This window comes from Euphorbia lathyris, chromosome 5 (genome assembly GCF_963576675.1).
Source record: "Euphorbia lathyris chromosome 5, ddEupLath1.1, whole genome shotgun sequence".
NCBI classification, from domain to species: Eukaryota; Viridiplantae; Streptophyta; class Magnoliopsida; order Malpighiales; family Euphorbiaceae; genus Euphorbia; species Euphorbia lathyris.
Genome location: NC_088914.1, coordinates 61,863,268 through 61,880,377, shown reverse-complemented (window position 1 = coordinate 61,880,377; position 17,110 = coordinate 61,863,268).

The window sequence follows — 17,110 nt, the reverse complement described above, 5'->3', positions numbered from 1 at the left end:
GGGTACTATTGGGATGAAGGGAAAACAAGTGGCAATTTAGTAAATAAGAGCTAATGGAAAAACAATGAATTGTAGAGAGCGGGTTGGTGTCAGACTTGTCTTCTTAATGAGCAAGTAATCTCGCCTCCTTGGTGAGTACGTAATTCATATCTCCTTGGTGGGGAAGTAACCAGGAGGGTACGCCGAAGACAATATAAGACCGAAGTCATACACCAGATCGAAGTTGAATAAATACCTCTAGGAAGGCCGAAGCAAAGACACTCAAGAATAACCGAAACTAGGTCTGCTGCATCATAACTTCTCTACCTAAACCTGTTCTTGCGGAGGAGATGTCCTTATAAAAAAAATTGGAGGTACTAAGGCGGACACCTAGGCCAATATATATTTGGTTGTGCTAAAAAACGAAGCCAGGTTTGAGAAACATTTACTTTGGCCATCAATTTGATGATGCAAAAGAAAAGAAAGATAGAAAAAGGGAATAGGTTTTGCATAAATAAGAAAACAATGTATAATTTGGCTTTAGAAATGAGGCTTTGGACAGCATTCACAAAATACAGAAATAAAGAAAAAAAACTGCCTACCATTAAGGGATCTATTCTACACACTCAATCAAATCCTTATTTCCTTTTACTTTTGATTATGCTATAGTAGAGTAGATTCAATGCATACTTTACTTGGGGCCATAGCATAGCATAGCATAGCATAGCCCTACTACTATACTACTATTCCATTACCAAAAAAAGAGCTCACTCTTTAAAGTTATATGAAAAATCAAAACTAATTAAATTTCATATTTTTGTATTGTGTTACCTTTATGAAATCTTTCTCTTTCTGCCTCTTAATATGGAAATTAAATTGCCCTCTCCTAATAAAGCACATGTTATCTAGTTTTTTTTATTAATATTATTTTGGTTTAATTGTTTTTTCCCCTTCTTGTAAGCAGTGGCCAATACCGGATTATTCGGTTGGGGGGCCGATTTTACATGTGCATTCGGGAAAAAAAAATTTGCTAAATCAAACTTGCTTAATTTTTTTTTTTTTTATATATGCGTGCTATAATTTGAATGGTCAAAACCAAATTTAAGTATTAATGTACAATTTCTCAAAATTAAGCTAGATTTCGTTTAATAGTCCCAACATGAAAAAAAAATGGATTTAGGGAGGACTGAACATGTAAAAAAAATAAAAATTTTGATTTCAGATTGCCTGTCAGGCCAAAAAAATTAGAAATTTTGATTTATAGAGGCCTAACGTACCAAAAAAAATAGAAATTTGAATTTAGAGAGACCCAATAAACCTAAAAAAAATTAGAAATTTGGATTTAGGGAGTATCTAATAGGTCCAGAATATTGAAATTTTGAATTTTGGACAAGCCTAACACGTAATGAGATATATTTAACTTTTTAATTAGTTCTATGCTAGTTTCTAAAAAAATTATAACATTTTTACATTTTTTTATTTTTAGTTTTAAAATTTAATTTAGAAATTAAGTTGTTTGAGTCTAAAAATAAGAAATTAATTTTTTTTAATGGAAAAGATAAAATAAAAATGAATTAAAAAATGTTATGAAAATAAATTAATTAATAATGGTAAAATAGTTTTTTTTGAACTAATAATACCATCTTTATTAAGAATTTGTAACAAGAATATCGTTAATCAACAAAGGCCGGATAATATCCGGGATTTGGAAAAAAAAGGCTAACATAAGAACGAGACGCTCGAGCCAAAGCATGAGCAACACCGGTCGCTTGCCTATAAGCAAAAGAGAAACTAACAACTTCAATCTGTTGGACTAGTTCTTTACATTGCGAAATAACTAAATCAAACTCAGTAAGGACTCAGCTTCCTTCAACATGGCATCAACCACAATCCTCGAATCCATCTCAATTATCACAGCAGAGTTAAAATGAATAAGCATCCAAGAAAAGACTTCTTTCAAGCTCAAAGCTTCTGCAAGCGTAGGACTAACAGTACTGATCTTCGTGTTCATTAAACACCATATAAACGTTCCCTGGGAATCCCGTGCGACAGCCCCCATACCAATTTGGCGTGACTTAGTGAACACGGCAGCATCAATATTAACCTTAGTGTATCCTGGCGGAGGGGGCTGCCACGTCAAAACATGACCGAGAAACTATCAACCGGAGGGATATCAAGAATAATTGAGGCTGCTCTCCAGCACCTAGTGGCGTAAGGACAATCAAGAAAGATGTGCATGTTGTGCTCACCGTATTCCCCACAGACTGTGCAGATGTTATGGACATCAAGACCCTTCCGAACAAGGCGATCACAAGTAGGCAGTATATCAGTGCCTAACTTCCAAAGAAAATGCTTCACACGCGGAGGCAGCTTCAAGCTCCACAAATGGGACCATTGATCCCTTTGCTCCCCTGTAAAAGAATCTGAAACAATATGGTTGAAAATTAATCTGTATCTCGATTTAACGGAATAGCAGCCTTTCGGATCAAAATGTCATCTCAAGACATATGGCATGCTTAAATCTCCTCCAGGTAACCGCAAAACCGCCTCCACATCCTCCTTATTTGGAACCATATTTAGAATACTAGCATCCCAATCCGTAGAACCCGGATGCCATAGATCTCGTACAAGACTGACCTCTTCAGATGCAAAGTTAGGAGATGCAACATAGAATGCTTCCCTAGGTAACCAAGGGTCTCCCCAAATACGAACAGTGGATCCATCACCAATCCTCCAACGATAACCATCCATAATGTTTGAAATAGCACAGTGAATACTCCTCCATATTTGACTCGGATTAGAACCTAAAGGTGCCGACAAAACATCCCCTTTTGGGAAATATTTAGCTTTGAGAAGCCTGCTAAGGAGAGCATTCGGATTCTGAACAAGATTCCAGACTTTTTTACCGAGAAGCGCCAAATTGAAAGATCGGATATGATGAAATCCCATACCTCCATCTTCTTTTCTAATACACAACCTTTCCCACGATGCCCAGTGTAACCTTCGTTGCCCACTAGCTTTAATCCCCCACTAGAAAGAGCTAAGAAGTTTCTGAATATGCTCACATAGGGAAATAGGAAGGAGAAATGCGCTCATAGTGTAAGCCGGGATAGATTGGAGTACAGATTTAATTAGAACTTCCTTGCCCGCTTGAGAAAGCATTGAGCTCTGCCACGAATTCACCCTCTGCCATATCCTCTCCTTAAGATATCTAAAAATTTCCTTTTTCTTTCTTCCAACTAGAGATGGTAACCCCAAATACTTACCACTATTCAGCGGTCCCTAAACACTAAGAACGTTCTGAAGAGATTCTTGAAGATCCATATGCACATTAGCACTAAACATCAAACCAGATTTCTGAAAGTTGATACTCTAACCCGAATCAGCCTCAAACTTTTGGAGAATGAACTGAATAATCCCACATTCCTCCAACGATGCTCTAAAAAAAGTAGACTATCATCGGAGAACATGAGTTGTGTAGGTCCCTTATAACGTGACAAGTTTAGTTCCAATGGGGGGGATAGGAACTATTTAAAATTTTGTCCGTTTAGGCTGACTTCTTTTCTTAAGAAAAGGTTTACACAGCGGGACTAAATAATTCTAAGACACAAGCTTAGTCAACTTGTGACTAAGTCTGTTTCTTTCCTTGAGTCAGGAGATAGCACTTAGAGTCTATTTCTGAACTCAGCTTCTTAGTGCACTCAACTCAGCGTGAGTTCGTTACTTAGTCAGTTTTATAGCAAGCAATATATAAAGGAGTTTAAGGGTTAGAAATATGTTACTCAGCAGACATATCCTGGTTCGGCCTCTCCGCCTACGTCCAGTCCCCGGAACTCATCCGAGCTTTTTGAATTCTCTACTGAGCTCTTTAAAGGTGGAGCACGAAACCTTTTACAATAGAAGCTGAGTATACAAGAGTACCTTCCTCTATACCTCTACTCACTCCTATATCTACCGCTGAGTACTATAACCGAGTACTCAGCCTCTCCTTTCTATTCTTCTAGAAATGATATGGTGTTTGTCCTAAACAACAATTGCTAAGACACTTTAGATGATTGAAAATCACTCTAGACTTTTACACAATAATTGGAAATTGGTGCAAGATTTTTGCTTTGCTTTTCTCACAGAACTTCAAGTATGAATTTGGACAGCGTTTCGGCTAATTGAAGATCTGCATCGAATGAAGCAAATGAGAGGCCTATTTATAGTGACACTTGAGGCACCGGTAATTTCGAATTTCGAAATAACCATTGGAGGGAAACGGCTTCCTGTTGTTGTCACTTAGTACGTGCTCAGTTTCGTTGGCCAATGAGATTCTTGCATCTTCTGTCCACGGCAGTGCTCGACAGCTTTTCGTCCGGTAAACAGAATGTTTTGACATTTTTGGCAAAGTCTTCCAGACAGCTTCCTGCGCCTTTTGAACTTTACCCAAAGTAGAAATACTTTGTCTACAAGTTGGTTCTTATCTGCCGCTGTCTTGTACTTCTTGTCGATACACTCAGCAGCTTTATCTTGAAGCAATTGTGAGAAGGCTTCTCGATCCTTCTTCAAGCTGAGCTTGTGCTTTGTGCAAAACGACCGCGTTTTGAAATCTTGGGCCATAAGGTCTTGATGTGTTGACTTGGGCTTGACTTCCACTTATGGGCTTTTGGTCTTTTAATCTTAATGTCTTATAGATCAATAAACTCAACATTGAACAAACACATTAGTATGAATAAATCAAAGCATTTAAATTTAATGTGTTAGAATATTTTTTATCAACTACATAAATAATTTTGTCAAATCAAAATCATGTGGAAAGGTGTTTCAACAAACTCCCCCATTTTGATGTTGGCAAAAATATTCAGTTGAAGAACTCAGTGTTGAGCTCCCCCATGATAGTTGACCTTATATTACTCAGGATACTCCCCCGTAAGGGTTGAGCCACTGACTTAGTTTTACTTTAAACATTTCAAGGTTTAATCAAGTAAGTCTAAGGTCAGTTTTCAGAAATAGGTCAGCTTGTAAATCATATTCTTTTTAACTCAGTTTATGCGGAAGATTTAGATATCAGAGAGCGCTGAGTATTTCTTTGTTCAATGTGTTTTAAAGAAGATATGTAAAAGAGGTCAACTTATAGATCAACACAACATACAATCATAAAGCAATGTAGACAAGTAGCACAATTGATTTAATGAAGATGCGTTAACTATTCAGTACAAAACATAAGTAATCATCACATAAGATTGGTCAGTGTTGAAAAGATAGATGCATGCATAGTTTTGTATTCAGGTCAGCACAACAAAAATACATAAGGGAAAGACTACAAGTTTAACTAAATTGAATCTAGTCAATCCTAGTCAAGCTATTGTTTCTTGTAGTTGAGTTGGGCTTCATGCTCTTTAGCTTTTCCTTTTCCCTTGAATTTTTGCTGACTACCTGAAGCTTCCTCTGATTGCTGAGTTCTTTGAGCTTGTTCTTTCTCCCCCGTTTTGCCACCATCGGCAGAAGGAGGAATGAAGGTGTCTTCAATGGCAGCTTGATTTAGGCGTTTAGAGAATGCCTTGAGCTTTCGTGTGCTTTCATTTATGCCGTCAAAAATTGGAACACCATAATCCAAAATAGCACGTGGAATCCTGATAGCTGAGGCACTGAGCATACTCAAGATATATGCTTGAGACTTTCCAACCCAGTGTATACTGTCAATGAGCATGGCAAATGCTTGATGAAACATCTTCAACAAGGACGTGTCAAAATACTGACGTTGAGCATTGGAGTGGCGCACGTGGTTGAAAGTGACTCGAGAGTACTTCAGGATTTCGTTTGTCTTAAGCTGGTCAATTTCCATCTCTTCCTTGCTTAAGTTTAGCAGACGTACAGCCTCACTAATTTGCTCAATGGAGCATTAGGAGGAGGAAGAGAGTTGGTGATTGGTTTTCTCTTGCTCAGTGTGAAGCTGGTTGAAGAGTTGGTGAACTTCGGCAGAAGTTGCATACATTGTGTTTGCAGCTGACAGTTGATGAATTTGACCCTGTAGGGAGTTCATGTGATTGACCATTGTCAGCTGGAGTTCTGCCAGCTTGGTTATGGATTCCTGTCTGGGCTGTTGAGACTGTAATGAAGTCATGACACTCAGAAGATCCTTCAGACCTTTGATCTTTGTATGAAGCTGAGTGACAGACGAAAGCTGAGTTGGCTCAATAGGAACTGACCCAGCGGCATCGGTACTTGTTTGATGGAGGTCCTGGAGGAGAGCTTGAGCTGAGTCAATAATTCTTCGACCAGACTCAGAGGCATTCAAGTACGAGAAGGATCCATCATCATTTGGCCCAGATGCCGGAAGAGGAGTAGAACCGAATGGAGGCGGTGTTTGGTTCTGCTCAATATTGGAACTGCCAGCATGATCAGCGGCTGGTCTTGAGTTCACATTTCCAGTTGAGGCTGACTGGATTAGATTCTGCACTTGGATTTATGGAAGAGGATGATCGGCAGAATGTGTTACTTGCTCAGAGTCAGGCTGAAGCTGACTAGATTTTGGGAGTTGGGGAAGTTCAGTGTTGATCTGAGCAGGTAATTCCTTAGCTTGCTCAACATATTGAGGAGCAGGATCTTCGAGCACTTGCTCGGTATCATCTTGGCTAGGGGAAGCAGTTAAGTCGGCATGTTCCTTAGGCTGAGAAACAGAGGCTTGATTTTCTTGTTGCTCTAGTGGAGACTCAATAGGATTAGAGAAGAACTTAAGGTGTATATCTGTTAGGCCAGTGATCTCATCCCTCAGAGGTGAGTCACCCATGAGGTCAATGACGGGGGATCGATATTCCTTCTTCTTAAGTCTCCTTAATTTCTTGGTCTTTAGAGGAGAGTTAGTAGGAATAGACTCAATAGAGTCAGCAGGTGAAGTTTCCCTTTGAACAGTGTGTTCCTTTTCTGTTGGCTCAGCTTCTTCCTCTTCAATCTCCTCAATGTAAATTGTGCCATGTCGGTCAACATCTGATGGCTCATCATGCTCATCATCCACTGTGTCCTCATTATCGAACTGACCACCCAGTTCTTCTTTATCTTGTTCACCCTGTGGTTGCTCAATGTCATTGCCAAGACTTCGTACAAAGTGTGAGTCAGTGGGAATGACAAAGTCAGTGGGAGGTGCATTGATGGGTCTTAACTCAAAAGAGAGTTTCTTCTTCTTCCTTAGTGGTTGCTCATCAGCGTCCTCTCTCTCTTCTACCTCAGGCTCAGCTTGCCTCTTGAGGTTGTCCGCTGACCTAGGTCCATCCTGAGCTTGTTGAATTTGAGGCTTTGTGCCTCTGGACACAAATTTAAGCTTCTTAGGTGGAGAAACAACGTCTCTAGAGGGGCTTTGAACATCTTTCCTCTTTCTTTCCTTCTTTCCTTTACGGGTCTGCATCCCATCGGTTTCCTGGACAGCGAACTCTTTCCCTTTCTTAGGCACAATTGGTTGATCGTAGAATAGACCAAACAGTGCAGCTGCAGTGATCTCTGTGCCCCAAGTGTGGATTTCCTCAACCAAACTCACCTTGTGATCTTTGAGGATCCTGGTAATGATGGAGCCTATCCTAAGGGTTCCAGTACTTCTTTGAAACCCAGCGATTATGAAGACAAGCATGTTTATCGGCGTATAGGTCAGCATGTGCCAGATGAAACACTGCTCAAAGTTCATCGCTGAGTTGGTGCAGTTGATCTTGGGGAAGATGAAATTGGTCAGTATGTAGTGGGCCATCTTCTAATGCTGACCCATGGAGGTACTCGAAATCTCCCCTACATGACCAGGAGGTTTACATAACTCAACGGAGTAGTTGGTTTTATCTTGGTCACTAGATTTACGAAGTATTGCTCCTTCGTTTTTCAGCTTGAGTAGTGAGGCAAGGTAGGCAGGGTTGATGAAGATGTTCTTTCCTCGAACCCTAGTGACCATATAGTCCCGGTTATCATCGGCGACTCTTAGGTTAGCATAGAATTCCTTTACTAACTCGGGATAGGTAGCATTACGAACTGAGAACAGCTTGGTCCAGCCGTTCTTCTTGATCCACTCACAGAAGGGTTGCTCAGCTTCCACAAAACCCTTTGAAAACCATCTAGAGTGGTCAACCTTATATCCCCTCACACTCTCATAAAAACTAGAGAGTAGGTGCATTCCACGGTCTTCTTCTGTTGTTTTCCTTTCGAGGAGGTGGCTTGGTCAGCCTTGGTTTGCTTCCTCGGTGTAGTGACCTTTGAGTGGTCACGCTGACTCGTTTCTTGAGACTTGGTGGGAGTCTCACCGTGTTCCTGCTGGGCAGGGGATTGAGGATTTTCATCGGAGCGATTAATGTTGTAACCGGCACCGGAGACATTCTGAGAATCTTTTGCCATGATTCTTAGAGAAGTTTTGAGAAGTTTGGGAGTTTTTAGAGAAGAGTATTTGAATACCAGAAATTTCTAAGCGTAAAGAGGTAAGAGTGGGAAATCATCCACTATTTATAGAGGTTTCGAATTGATCCTAAGCGTTGAGGTGTCCGTTTGACCTTGAGATACTCAATCGACAAGGATTCTGGCATTTATGACACATTCGGCGCGTGTATTTTCTAATTATTGCGCTTACGTCATCCTAGGTGGCTATTTAATTCGCGTGTTTTGCATTAAGTTTTACAACGGATTTTTACTTAGTGTTAAGGATTTCAAACGTTTAAAGTTCTGAGGAGTCAGTGTTACGCAAAGAAGTAATTCGTATGCTTAATGGCTCAGCTTAAGATAAACACTCAGCATGTATATCTACTCAGCATGTGACAACACAAAATATTCAGCATGTTAATTCATTCAGCATGCACATATCACATATTATACTTGAAATTTATTGAAGAAGATTAAACATACCAATGGCTTCTCTAAGTATGTTGAATTGCTCACGAGCCAGTGACTTTGTGAAGATATCAGCAAGCTGCTCATCCGTTGGGACATAGGTCAGCTTGATCTCTCTCTTGAGTACATGATCTCTGATGAAGTGATGTCTTATGCTGACATGCTTCATCCTACTGTGCTGGATTGGGTTCTTTGATAAGTCAATGGCACTCTTGTTGTCACATTTGACTTCAATTGTTTTGGTCTGAACGCCATAATCTTCAAGTTGTTGCTTAATCCATAGGACTTGAGCAACACAGCTTCCAGCAGTAATGTACTCAGCTTCAGTGGTTGACAGGGCTACTGAAGCCTGCTTCTTGCTGAACCAGGACACAAGACAGCTTCCAAGGAAGTGGCATCCTCCCGAGGTGTTTTTTCGTTCAAGCTTGTCTCGTCCGTAGTTAGCGTCAGTGTATCCAACGAGTGTGAAATCATGAGTATTGGGATACCACAAACCTGCATTCACTGAGCCTTGCAAATATCTAAGGATTCTTTTTACAGCTATGTAATGAGATTCCTTAGGGTTAGATTGATATCTAGCACAATAACATACTGAGAACTGAATGTCCGGCCTACTAGCAGTTAAGTAAAGTAGAGAACCAATCATACCTCGGTACAATCTGCTGTCTACTGACTTACCATTTTCGTCAGCGCAAAGGACAGTGTCAGTGCCCATAGGGGTAAATATTGACTTGCAATTCTCGAGTTCATACTTCTTCAATATCTCCTTAGCATACTTAGTTTGACTGATAAATATGCCATTTTTCCCTTGTTTGATTTGAAGCCCAAGGAAGAAGGTGAGTTCTCCCATCATTGACATTTCAAACTCAGTCTGCATCTGCTTACTAAATTCCTTTCACATTGACTCGTTAGTGGCACCAAAAACAATGTCATCAACATATATCTGAGCCAATAGGGTATCTTTACCCTTTCTCTTAATGAATAAGGTTGTATCAGATTTACCTCTGACATAATTTCTAGTCAACAGGAAACTGGTCAGCCTCTCATACCAAGCACGTGGTGCTTGCTTGAGACCATACAGAGCCTTTTTGAGCTTATAAACGTGGTTTGGGAACTTGGGATCCTCAAACCCTGGAGGCTGATTAACATAGACTTCCTCGTTTACAACTCCATTAAGGAATGCACTCTTAACATCCATTTGAAACAATTTAAAGTTCATATAACTTGCATAAGCACATAAAATTCTTATAGCCTCTAGCCTTGCCACTGGGGCGAAGGTCTTACCGTAGTCAATACTTTCTTGCTGACTGTAGCCCTGAGCTACAAGTCTTGCTTTGTTCCTGACCACGTTCCCTTGTTCATCCATCTTATTGCGAAAGACCCATCTTGTTCCTATAGTCTTCTGGATTTTTGGTTTTGGCACTAAGTCCCATACTTCATTTCTTCTGAACTGATCAAGTTCTTCTTGCATTGCATTCATCCAGAACTCATCATACTCAGCCTCAGCGAAGTTCTTTGGTTCCTAAATTGAGACGAATGCTACGTTGCTGAGGTATCTCCTGAGTTGATTTCTTGTCATCAGGGTTTTTTCAGCATCATCAGCCTCAAACTTCGAGCAGTGCTTCATTTGGCACATGCTGACCTATCAACCACTCAACATGTCAGTATTCCTTATTGGAGAACTTCAACGAAGTACTGGGAAACTCAGGTTGGGGTCCCTCATTACCAAAATCCTTGAGGATCATCAAATAGACCTGATTAATAAGACTGAGTCCTGCGGAACTGAAATCATAGCAGCTCTACTGTTCGGGTTAGTATACGACCAACCCCTCAAGTCTAAGAAGGGAAAAGAGGTGATCGAGGGAAATGAGGAAGAAGCTGATGTTGCACAGGAGGTGCAAACCAAGAAAGAAAAGAAGAGGAAAGCAATACAACCGTGTTCCAAAGACGTTGATGCTGTTCCAAAGAAAATCCAGGTTGTATCAAAGGGGAAGAAAATTGATGCTCAGGACACACCTAAGTCAGCAGAGAAAAGAAACAGGCAAGTTGAGCCTGAAGAAGAGAGTGAGGAAACTCCAGAGCAACCACTGCAGAAAAAGCAGCAGAAGAAGAAATCTTCTGGTATAAGTCCAATTGATGTTGTCCCTCTTGGCTTTGCTGTTTCTGATGATTCCCACTTCATGAAAAGCCAAGAGATTGACCTTGAGAAAATCCCTGCTGACCAAGAAGCAGAAGAACTAAGAAATGATGAAGGTCAGTATGATGATATTGAGCCAGGTCAGGAAGATAATGCTGAGCAAGAACAGTTTGATGCTGAGGAGATAGCAAATATTGAGCAAACTGAGACAACAAATGTTGAGCAACATGAGGTAGTCAATACTGAGCTGGTTGAAGAACAAGCTGAGCCCACAGCAAAGGAACATGCTGACCTAGGGGTACAGTCACTTTCTGACTCTCTTGATTCTATTCAAGCTGACCCCTCTCCTCCAAAGGCTAAGAAATTGAGAAGGCTTAAGAAAAAGGCTCAGAAGTCACCAGTTATTGATCTCTTGGGTGATTCTCCTCTGCAGGATCCCATTACTGACCTATCGGATATGCAGTTCCAATTCTTCTCAAATCCCACTGAGCCCTCTCCAACGGAACTTCAGAAAAATCAAGCCTCTGTTACTCATCCTGAGGAATAAGCCAAGTCTTCAGAAAATCCAATTCCTGCCGAGCAAGAGCTCGAAGTCCAAGCTGCTCCAAGTGAAAAGCATGCTAAGGAAAATCCTGCTCAGCCTGAGTTAACTCCTCCTGCACCAACTCGAACCAATACTAAGCAGGTCAATATCTGTGATGATCCACCTCCTACCCATCCAATATCGCAGAATATTGAGCAGCCTGTTTCCGCTGCTACTTCAAATAAAAGCCCAGATGTTAATCAAACTGGCCCCTCTAATTCCACTCGAATTTCGGTAACTGAGTCAATTCCTGAAACAACATATACTTATCTGAATGCTACTGAGTCCAGACGTCGCATTATTGACTTCGCTCAAACTATTCTTCAGGATTTGAATACTTCTCATGCCGATGCTGCTGGGTCTGCTAATATTGAGTCACCCCAAATCTCATCTATCACTCAGCTCCTCAATGAGATCAAGGGTCTCAAAGATCTGGTAAGTGTAATGGCAACGGTCCAAACACAGCAACCCAAGCAAGAATCCATCGTCAAGTTGGCCGAACTGCAGTTAATGATGGTGAATCACTTGAATTCCCTTCAAGGCCAAATTAATGCTCTTTCTGTAGTCAACACAGGCTATGCTACCTCTGCTGAGTTGAATCAACATTTTACCAAGTTGAACTCTGAGCTGACCGGCACTCGCGAGCTAATCTCCTCAACTTCTCAATGTTCGGTCGAACAAATTAGCGAAGCTGTCCGTCTACTCAACTTGAGTAAAGAGGAAATGGAAACTGATCAACTAAAGACCAACGAACTGTTGCAATACTCTCGGGCCACTTATAAACATGTGCGTTACACAAATGCTCAACGTCAGTTTTATGATTCGGGTCTGCTTAAAATGTATTATCAAGCCTATGCCCAGCTGACTGACACAATCACATGGCTTGGAAAATCCCAGGAGTATATACTCAGTATGTTCAGTGCCTCCATCCAAATTCCCCGTGATACATTGGACGATGGCATTCCAGTTTTTGATGGGTTGAGGGAAAGCACGAAAAGGCTCAAGGCGTATTCAGTCAGGTTAACTCGTGCTGTTCTCAATGACACATTCGTTCCTCCTCCGCCCGATGGTGGCAAAACGGGGGAGAAAGAACAAGCCGATAGAACTCAACATGTAGGAGAAGCGTCTGACAGTCAGCAGCAACAAAAAGGAAAAGGCAAAGTGAATCCTGCCCAAGTCCAAGTCAATAGGAAGAAATAGTCTGGCTAGATTTACTAGGATTTATTCTTGACTTGTATTTTTTGCGCATGTTGTCTTGCTGACTAATCTATAGAACTTATGCATCTCTTATTTCAAATTGATTAATCTTATGCGATGCTAACTTCCGTATTATGCTTTATGCTGATCTATCTTAATTGAACAAACAAAAGAAAAAGGAATAAACTCAGTACACATCAGACTTGATATATTTGCTCTGAAAGAGTTTTCCCATAACTCTGTTATCAAACTAACCATGTATCAAAACTGAGTTAAAACACATTGACCTCTTCTGAAAAACTGACCTAGGCTCATCTGAATTAGATCTTGGAAGGTCTAGAATTGAACTAAGTCAGTATAAGCATGCCTAAATTTTACTCAATTAAATCTTAGAAGGTTTAGAGTTAAGTTAAGTCAATAGATGCAACCCTTACGGGGGAGTAATTTAGCATAAAAAGAATTTCAATCATGGGGAATCTCAATGTTGAGTTCCATCAATTAAATATTTTGCCAACATCAAAATGGGGGAGTTTGTTGAAACACCTTTCCACGAGATTTTGATTTGACAAAATAATCCATGATTAAGAGACAATTAAATTTAAGTGCTTTGATTTAATTGTGCTAATATGTTTGTTCAATGTTAAGTATATATGTATATATCAAAAAGTAAAGACAGGACGAAGTCAGCATGATATCATGGCACAATAGAGTGGAACTCAGCGTAAGAAAAGACAAGTCATCTTCAGAACAGAAGCTTAAAAATCAAGAAGCTGAGTGGAACGGAACTCAGTATCAAAAGTAGAAAAGACTTCTTAAGAACTATGTCTTGCAGAACGAAGCTGACTACGGAAGCTGAGTACAAGAGAACTCAGTATCTGAATTGGCAACAATCAAAAGACAAGGAATAACAAAGTCATGCCGAGTGATCTTCAGGACAGCACCAATGATCCGTTAGCTAAAAGACAAGTCCGACAACTGTCTGGACCAATAATAGGAACCTCGGAATTACGCACAGAAATGATTTCGAGATGCATGGGTCAAACGTCCATTAGCTAAAAGACGGAACATGTACAAGAAGACAAGACTGCAAGAAAAGGACAAGCCTGACACCTGAGGAAATCAGACGACAGGATTGGCCTGCAAGCCTGAAGTTGACCAGAGCCTTGTCTCCCAAAAGAGCCATTTTGGATTCAACGGACAAATCAAATTCAAATGATTTGATCCTCAGATTGCAACTATAAAGGAGCAAGCATACCTCTTGGATTATTGCCGATTTACAGAAAATACAAGACAGAAAAATACAAGCAAAAAGCACATCAAAACAAAAAGAGATCTTACACCAACTTTCTATCCTTGTGTAAAAGCTAGAGTGATTTTTGTAATCATCTAAAGTGTTCTTCATTCGAAAAGAACAATTTGTATCAATTGTAAATTGAGAGTGTTGTCCTGAGTGTTTGGTTGTAAATACTCAGTGGTAGAGAAACCTAAGTGTTCGGTTATGGCACTTAGTAGGAGTTGAGTAGACGAATAGAGGAAGGTACTCTTGCATATTCAACTGCCTTGTAAACGGTTTGTGCTCTACCTTTAAAGAGCTCAGTATTGGATTTCAAAAGCCCGGAGGGACTCTAGGGACTGGACGTAGGCGGAGAGGCCGAACCAGGATAAGTCGTGCTGAGTAATCTCTAACTCTCTCAATATATATATATATCTGTATGTGTTGCTTGTTATATTTACTCAGCATATAAATTGTCTAAATTGATATTGAGTAAATAAGAGTGCTGAGTTGGAAGCTGACCACAAAAGTGTCAATTCCCAACTCATATGTAAAATAGTTCTAGTCAATATCTGACTAAAGCTGTCTTACGTTACAATTGGTCGTGCTGACCAAAGCTAAGTTGACAAACTTAAGAAAATATATTAAGTCAGCTTAATTAAGAACGAAAAAGTTATATTAGTTCCTAACCCCCCCCCCTTGGAACTAATCACACGGGACCAACAAAAGTCACCCAAAAAGGGTAACTCATTATAACTTCTGTGGTAAACAAGGCCACACCATAAATGTATGCCATCACAAGTTAAAACGTGATATAGCACCTGTTTATGCTAACCAACGAGGACCCAAAAAGAATTGGGTACTTAAAGATGAATAGGTTAAAATGCAGGTAAGCCTGAGATGCGTGGAAAAATCAAAACTGTGGTACATTGACAGTGCATGCTCGAGGCACATGGCTAGTGATGAAACTCAATTCATCACACTTGAGCTTAAACAAGGTGGAAATGTAAGCTTTGGAGACAATAAAAAGGGTAAGATAGTAGGTTCAGGTACTATCGGAGGTAATCCTACTATTGAGTCAGTCTCCTTAGTTAAAGGTCTCAAATATAACCTATTGAGCGTAGCTCAACTGTGTGACAACGGTAGAAAGGTTGTATTTGACGCCACTCAGTGTCGGATACTCGAGGGAAAAACAAACGATTTGATTTTAACTGCCCCTCGTGTTGACAATGTATATATGTTGAGTTTAGAAAAACAGTTTTCCAAAAATATGTGCTTAGTATCTAAAGAGGACAACTCCTGGCTATGGCATAGGAGACTTGGTCATGTAAGCATGGACCTCCTCGCCAAATTAGCTAGAAAGCAACTAGTTGAGGGATTGCCCAAATTGAAGTTTGAAAAAGATCAATTATGCAATGCTTATCAGCAAGGTAAACAATCGAAAAAGTCTTTTCAAAGTAAAAACATTGTGTCAACCAATCGACCATTGGAATTACTACATTTGGATCTTTTCGGACTTGCCCAGCCACTCAGCTTGGGAGGTAAGAAATTTTCCTTAGTCATTGTAGACGATTTCTCTCGGTATACTTGGATCATCTTGCTGAGTAGCAAGGATGAAACATTTGAGATGTTCACAACATTGATTAAAAAGCTTGAAAATGACAAAGACGTAAGAGTAGCTCATATTAGAAGTGATAATGGTGGAGAATTCAAAAACCAACAGTTTGATGAATTCTGTGAAGTCAGTGGCATTGACCATAACTTTTCTGCTCCTAGGACGCCTCAACAAAATGGGGTTGTTGAAAGAAAGAACAGAACAATAGTCGAAATTGCTAGGATAATGCTGAGCGAAAATAGGCTTCCAAAGTATTTCTGGGGTGAAGCTGTCCACACAGCATGTTATATACTGAATAGGGCTCTAGTTAGACCTATACTCAAGAAAACTCCTTATGAACTTTGGAAAGGACGAAAGCCCAACATTGGTTACTTTCTTGCCTTTGGATGTAAATGTTTTATACTCAACACAAAAGATAACCTTGCTAAATTTGATGCTAAAGCTGACGAAGCGATCCTTTTAGGGTACTCAACTAACAGTAAAGCATATAGGGTGTATAATAAACGAACTCAAATTGTAGAAGAGTCTGTCCATATCGAGTTCGATGAAACTGACCCTGCAGGAAAGACAACTCAGTCTGCCGAAGATGAACCAAGCTCAGCTTCCGCTGACCAAATTGGAGCCGCCGAGTCATCAGTACAAGGGCTGACCAAAGGTAAACACGAAACAGAAATTACCTTTGCTGACCAATCTACTCCTGCAGATATTGTAGAAACACCTATTCCAGACAACTCAACATTACCCAAAGAAATAAAAATTCCAAGAGGACATTCGGAGAAGTCCATTCTTGATGCTGCTGACAACAAGCTGATGACAAGAGATCAGCTTAGAAAATATCTCAGCAATGTTGCATTCGTCTCAGTCCATGAGCCAAAGAATTTCATTGAGGCTGAGCACGACGAACATTGGATCAATGCTATGCAAGAGGAGCTTGATCAGTTCAAAAGAAATGAGGTATGTGATTTAGTACCAAAACCTAGGAATCAAAAGACCATAGGAACTAAGTGGGTCTTTAGAAATAAGCTAGATGAGCAAGGCAATATGGTCAGAAACAAAGCCCGACTTGTGGCCCAAGGCTATAGTCAGCAAGAGGGCATTGACTATGGTGAGACCTTTGCTCCCGTTGCTAGGTTAGAGGCTATACGTATATTGTGTGCATATGCTAGTTTCATGAACTTCAAACTATATCAAATGGATGTCAAAAGTGCTTTTCTTAATGGATTTATAAATGAAGAGGTATATGTTGTTGAAACACCTTTCCACATAATTTTGATTTGACAAAATTGTTTAAGTATAATTAAAAACATATTCTAAACACACTAAGTTTAAATGCTTTGATTTATTCTACTAATGTGTTTGTTCAATGTTGAGTTAAATTGCTTATGAGACATAAGGATTAAAAGGCCCAAGCCCAATACGAAAGTCAAAGCCTAAGCCCAAGTCAAACAACTCAAGACAACTCGGCCCGCATTTATCAAAACGATGTCGCTG